Source organism: Podarcis pityusensis (genome assembly GCF_964106645.2).
Source record: "Podarcis pityusensis genome assembly, chromosome: 8".
Lineage (NCBI taxonomy): Eukaryota > Metazoa > Chordata > Lepidosauria > Squamata > Lacertidae > Podarcis > Podarcis pityusensis.
Genome location: NC_138033.1, coordinates 34,253,234 through 34,259,274, shown reverse-complemented (window position 1 = coordinate 34,259,274; position 6,041 = coordinate 34,253,234).

Here is a 6,041-nt window from a genome sequence, read left to right as displayed (position 1 = left end):
ATGTTGCGTATCTGTAGACTTGTGATTTGGGGGAGGGGGGAAAATCACACACCTGGTGCAGAAGCACCCTTAGCTGCTGAAGCCAAGGAGCTATTGGCTAACCAAAGCAACTAGTGGTCAAAGGTAATGAAATAAAAACACCAAAAAATCCCTGCTTCTAGTTCGGGATAAAGGGGAGCTGATCTAGTCCAACATTCTGTTCTCACAGTGGCTAACCAGAAGTCCTGCCCACAAGCAGGATTCAAGCGCAAGAGCCTTTTCCCCACTTGTGGTTTCCAGCGACTAGTATCTAGAAGCATTTATTGCCTTCAGCTGTGGAGGCAGAGCATACAGTAGCCGTTGTGGCTAGTAGTCGAGAGAGCTATCAAAGACTACTAGCCACAACGGCTACTGTATGCTCTGCCTCCACAGCTGAAGGCAATAAACTCCTTTTTAAAAACATCCTTTTTAAAAACATCCATTGCCAGGGCTTTTTTTCAGCTGGAACTTACCAGAACTCAATTCTGGCACCTCTAAGGTGGGCGCCATTGCCATTATAAGAGAACAAGAGAGACATTCATGGTGAGTTCTGGTACCTCTTTTACTAGAAAAATAGCGCTGTCTATTATTATTATTATTATTATTATTATTATTATTATTATTATTTTATCCTGCCCTGCTTCCTAAAGGAGCCTATCAATACATCTTGTGGGAGTGAATTCCATTCTTTAAATAAGTGTTGTGTGAAGAAGTAAATGTTGGCTGCAGTGAAGTGAAATTTGTCTTTGTGTAATGGATTCAGAGGAAGGATTCTGAGGCTGTGCTGAAACCTTATATTCCGACATAGCTCAGCACTGCCACCTAGAGCATGTGGGAATTTTGAACTCCTGCCGTGAAGCATGAACAAACATACATCCTTTGCTTTGTCTCTGAATAAAGATCTAGGAGTTAAGCTCTTTTTCACAATGCTGCATCCAATTAGAACTGGCTAGCTCTTCCACTATGCAGGCACAGAGTTGTTAAGAAGGTGGAACTACCATCTGAGTACATTTCTGTTTTGCCCCGAAGACAACTGACATCAGAAATGGAGTTAATCTCTCTGCTTGGCTTAATAACAAACCATCTTAGGAAGAAGGCCATCATTTACTGGTTACAGATTCCCATAAATATGTGAGGCTTTAACCCCACTCATTGTCATTATGGAAACATCTACTCAAGAGAAAAATTATCTAAAATCCAAGACTCTGTCCTCCTTTTATATTTGAACATTTGGAAGGATATTTTCATCAGAATCTTCGCTCCACCTGGTGACAAACTATCACAATTCTTTTCGGGGGGGGGGGAGAGCAAAACAAAAGGGTGGAGTCTGTCAGTAAAGAAAATTCCCCCTCCCCTGTTCTGTCACACAGGCACATTGGCAACAGAGGAAAAAACAAGGAAAAAATGTCTGTAAACTCAACACAGTGATACAGACATAATGCCTGTGATAAATGTATATATGCTGGTTTGTCACCTTCTAGGGCAGTGTTTCGGGTGCTGTTGGGAGACACTGAATAAAAATAAGGGGAAGTAGAAGCATAAAGAAAGAAGAGAAGAGAAGAAAAAAATTAAAAATGATTTGTACATGTTTCATCTGTTGTGAAATGGCACTTACCACCAGGTTGGGTGCTATTGTGGGTAGGTGACCATGCATCCCCTGGAGGCAAGGGGTTTTATCAGGCTTGGGTGAACCCTTTTCATCATCACCTGGCCCAGGAAGTGGATCACAGCTTGCCTGCCTATTTGGCCAATGGCAGGTGGGCTGCAGCCCTGGCCCCAGGACATCCAAAAATAAGGTACCTCTTCATTATGCAACACCTAATCAGTTCATTGAATTCACGGCCACCAGCAAAGCCTGACTCCAGGTTCAAAGGGGGCCTGGCAAAGTGCCCTTTGATGGTACCCCTGGTGGTCTCAGCTGGTGGCAGCATCACTTTCAGTTTCAGTTTCTAGGTCTATTTTAATTACCCACATTGCCCCAAATATGGTGTCACTCTGGAACATTGTGGGAAATTTAAATGGCAGGTGGACACAGCTGCCTGGCACTGCCTGGAGTGCCAGGATGGATTTTATTTCTAAAGGGGCCCAGCACCCTGACAGCTATGACCCCACAGCCTCAAGTCTGAGCCCTGGTCATTAGGTGGGTTGGAGCAAGCAGCTGAATGGAAATTGCCAACGTCCTCCTCACTTCATGCCACAGTGAGTGTGATTCTCCTTTGATATGGACTCGGCTTCTCTTGTTTTCCAACCTCATTCCATCTCCTTGAGAGAGCGATTTTTGGGTGGGAGGGGGATGAGTCACCAGGCTTGGCCTAAGCAATATGTCACCAGCCCCCAATACGTCCTTCAGCGAGGCAGAAATGGACTACAGCTCATTAAAGAAGAATTATAGCTTCTGCTTAAGTAGATCTTCCACCTAAAATAAATTCCAAAAAGCGTTCAGGCGACTTCAAATGTCAATGTGTGAAGAGTGAAGCCATCTGGAGCAAATCACGAGAACAACAGTAGTCAATGGAAGGGAAAAGAGGCTCCAGCTGGAAAATAGGCTTCCTTAGGGGCCATTCTGGTTCTCCAAATGTATCCATTTGAGACCCACAAAACATGGGAAGGGTTTAGAGCATGGCATGGAGAAAGTGGATGTAGAAAAGTTCTCCTCTCTCTCTCATAGCACTAGAACTCATGGACAGCCAATGAAGCTGAATGCTGGAAGATTCAGGACTGATAAAAGAAAGTCCTACTAGATGCAGTGCATACCAGTAGTTAAACTGTGGAACTTGTTCCTGCAGGATGCAATGATGACCACTAACATGGATAGCTTTAAAAGAAGATTGGACAAATTCATGGAGGAGAAGGCTACCAACAGCTACTATCCATGATGACTGTGTTCTGCTGCCACAGCCGGAGGCAGGAATACTCAGAATACCAGTTGCTGGGAACTGCAGGAGGGGAGAGTGCTTTCCTCTAAGTCAGCTTTCCTCAACTCGGCACTCTCCAGGTGTTGATGGAGCCAGGTAGCCCCAGCAGCCAGAAATGGCCAACTGTCAAGGATTAGGGAAGGTTGTACTCTTGTGCTCAAATCCTGCTTGTGAGTTTCCCTTTGGGGCATCTGGTTAGCCGCTGTGAGAACAGGATGCTGACTAGATGGGCCATTGGCCATGATCCAGCAGACTGTTCTTATTTTCTGATACTCTTGTGTTCAAAGCATATGGAAGGCATCACATTGGTGAAGGCTCTCCTAAGCCACCATAAGAAGTTCCTCCTTTTCTACAGCTGTGGGGTGGTGCTTACAGACACTGGAGTCCATGCCAGCCTCCTACCAGCCCCACTGTGGTTCTGTATTCCTACCTCACTTTCCCACTCTGTGCAATTTGTGTAGCATACCAGGAGCCTGCTCTCTCCAGCTCTAGCTTTCATGCATTGATTTCCCCCCCACCCCCGGTAAGATGTTGTTGGAGCCACCTGATCAGTCTCGACTCCTGGCCCTTCTACCATTTTGTTCTCCTGCTCTCTCTTCACAGGCAGAAAGGATAAAACGTAGTAGGCATATGCTGAACTGCATATTTGGCACTGTCTTGGGAGGGAGCCAGGCAGAGGAGGAAGAATCAAGACATCCTGGCAATCAGCCTCCACGTCATGCAACAAGGGTGGCATCAATTAAATACCACAGAGATAACACCGCATGACGCCTTCAGAAAGGCCTCCTGGGCTTTCCCTCATAAATAATATGATACCACAACATCCCTGCAGCAACATCCACACAGGAACATGTCTGTTGACCAAACACTGGCAAGGAGTCCCAACACAAAAACTGCCTTGTTATTCCCAGAACAAGCAACCTGAGATGCACATCCAAATCCCTATCAGTTTAGATGGCACAAACTCAGATGTTGTGGTACGTGGTCAAATCCTCATTCCTATTCAAACTAGATGTTTGGCTTGTTTTTGACAATCTGTTTTGGAGCTAGCTGGGTGCCAAGGAATGATGGATAATATATGGAGGAGTCATAGATGATAGAGACAGAGTTTGCTTGGCGGGTGGGGTATTATTTATGTATTAGCTGCTCTTTAGCCTACCTTTTGGGGTACCTACCCTCCTTAGGCAGTTTATAACCTCAAACATCATCATTATACAATAAATATTAAAATGAGAAGAAAATAACAAAAGAGAGAGAGCAACTATAGAGATTTACTAGTTTAGTAGTTTCATAGTACTACTCTCTAGTAGATTGGGAGCCAGTGTGGTGTGGTGGTTAGAATGGCAGATTAGGACCTGAGAGACCAGGGTTCAAATCTCTTCTCAGCAATGAAGCCCACTGGGCGACCTTGGGCCAGTCACTGCCTCTCCACCTAACCTACCTCACAGGGTTGATGTGGGGATTAAATGGAGAGGGGGGGAGAACCATGTATGACATTTGCTAAAACAGAACACCATAAAAATGGTGAACTAACTGCAGCCTGGAATGAAGAACATATTTACAGTTCTTCTAAAGACCAACCAAGAAGGAGGCCTGTTTCCCTGGGAAGAGTGTCCCAGAGGAGCCACCACAGAAAAGCCTTTGTCACTAACCAAGAAAGGATTCATTTCCCCTCCCCCCCATTTTCGTTTTGTGTAAATTCTTGTAGCTTAGGGTGTCAACACAGATACACACTGGGATGAGGATCACAATGAGCTGCACTTACTAGCTACATGTCAGTGAACCAAGCTCTGGTCTATGCTACGTTCTGAGGCGTCCTCTCATTGGAGAACAAGGCCCACTGCAATTGGTTGCCTGAGGTGGGCTGCTTCCACCTTGGGCACATCTTGGGTCCAGGGAGCACTTGCTTTCTTAGAAACAGGAGGTGCTGGTGCTGGAAGTGAGGGAGCAGGTGAGAGGAAGAGGACCAGGCCTGCCAAGAAGCAAGGATGGGGGTTACTTATGTACCAGGCACTGCAGCCAGCAGGGACCCCAAACTCTGAGAATTCATTGGACAATAAGTATCTAGCCTTCCTGGAAAGAATGTTACCAAGCAAAACTTCTAATTGACTTCTGTGAGATAAGCCAGCCTGGCCCCTCTCAGCCTTGTTTGTGGTTTTAGCCAATGAATGATGTCAAAGCCCTAACAGACAAGTGAGTTGATTGGACACCAGGCAATAGGAATCTCTGGGGTCCTACAGAGCTGCTGTTTCCCTTCCCCTTTAGTGCAATTTTCTTTCTTGCTTCTGCCTCATTTGCTAGTCCTTGAAAGCTCCATCATTTGCCCTTCCTTTTTTCCTAGCAACAAAGTTGCATCTTTCCTGTGGTGGATTCAACTGAGATCTGGTATAACCCATTTTCTGCAAACACTCCTACACAATCAGTGTGCGTGGATGTTAAAAAGCCCTTCTCTCACACACCCCCAAACACAAAATGTAAAATGTGAGACCTTTGCAACGAGGCTTAGAACCATGCCTGGAGCATTTTTGTATATCAGGGCTGGCAAACCCCATTTGTTTGCTGAAAAATTTCAGCGCTAACATTCACTTTGCTGATGCACTACAAAAGGGGTGGAGATCCTCTGGCCTGTGGGGCTGATTCCACCCAGCACAGGTCGTACTTGGGCCTGGGAGGCCATTTTCCCCAAACCACTCCCATCTGCATGACATCACATGTGACAGCAGGTCTGCAGCAGCAGGTAGAAACACAACAGCAAGGGAGGCTTAAGCTAACTGGGGGTGAGGGCAGGGCTATGGATCATCTGTGCTACTGAGTAGCACAGATGACCCCCCTCCCCTAAGTGGAGCATGTTGTGGAGACACAGAGGTGTCCTGGCTCCTCCTGCAGCATTCAGACTCTCAGCCCAACGGTTGCCAAAGGCTTTATTCCAGAATTCACTGCAATGCCCCCAAATCAGACTCCAGGTGCCTCCAAGAAACCCCCAAGCAGCTGCATCTGGCAACCACAATGGCACCTGAGCTGTCCCAAACAATTGAAGAGCCTTGTGGCACTTCAAAGGCCATAGTGGTGGCATAAGCTTCCATGGGCTCAAGCCCATTTTGCCAGATG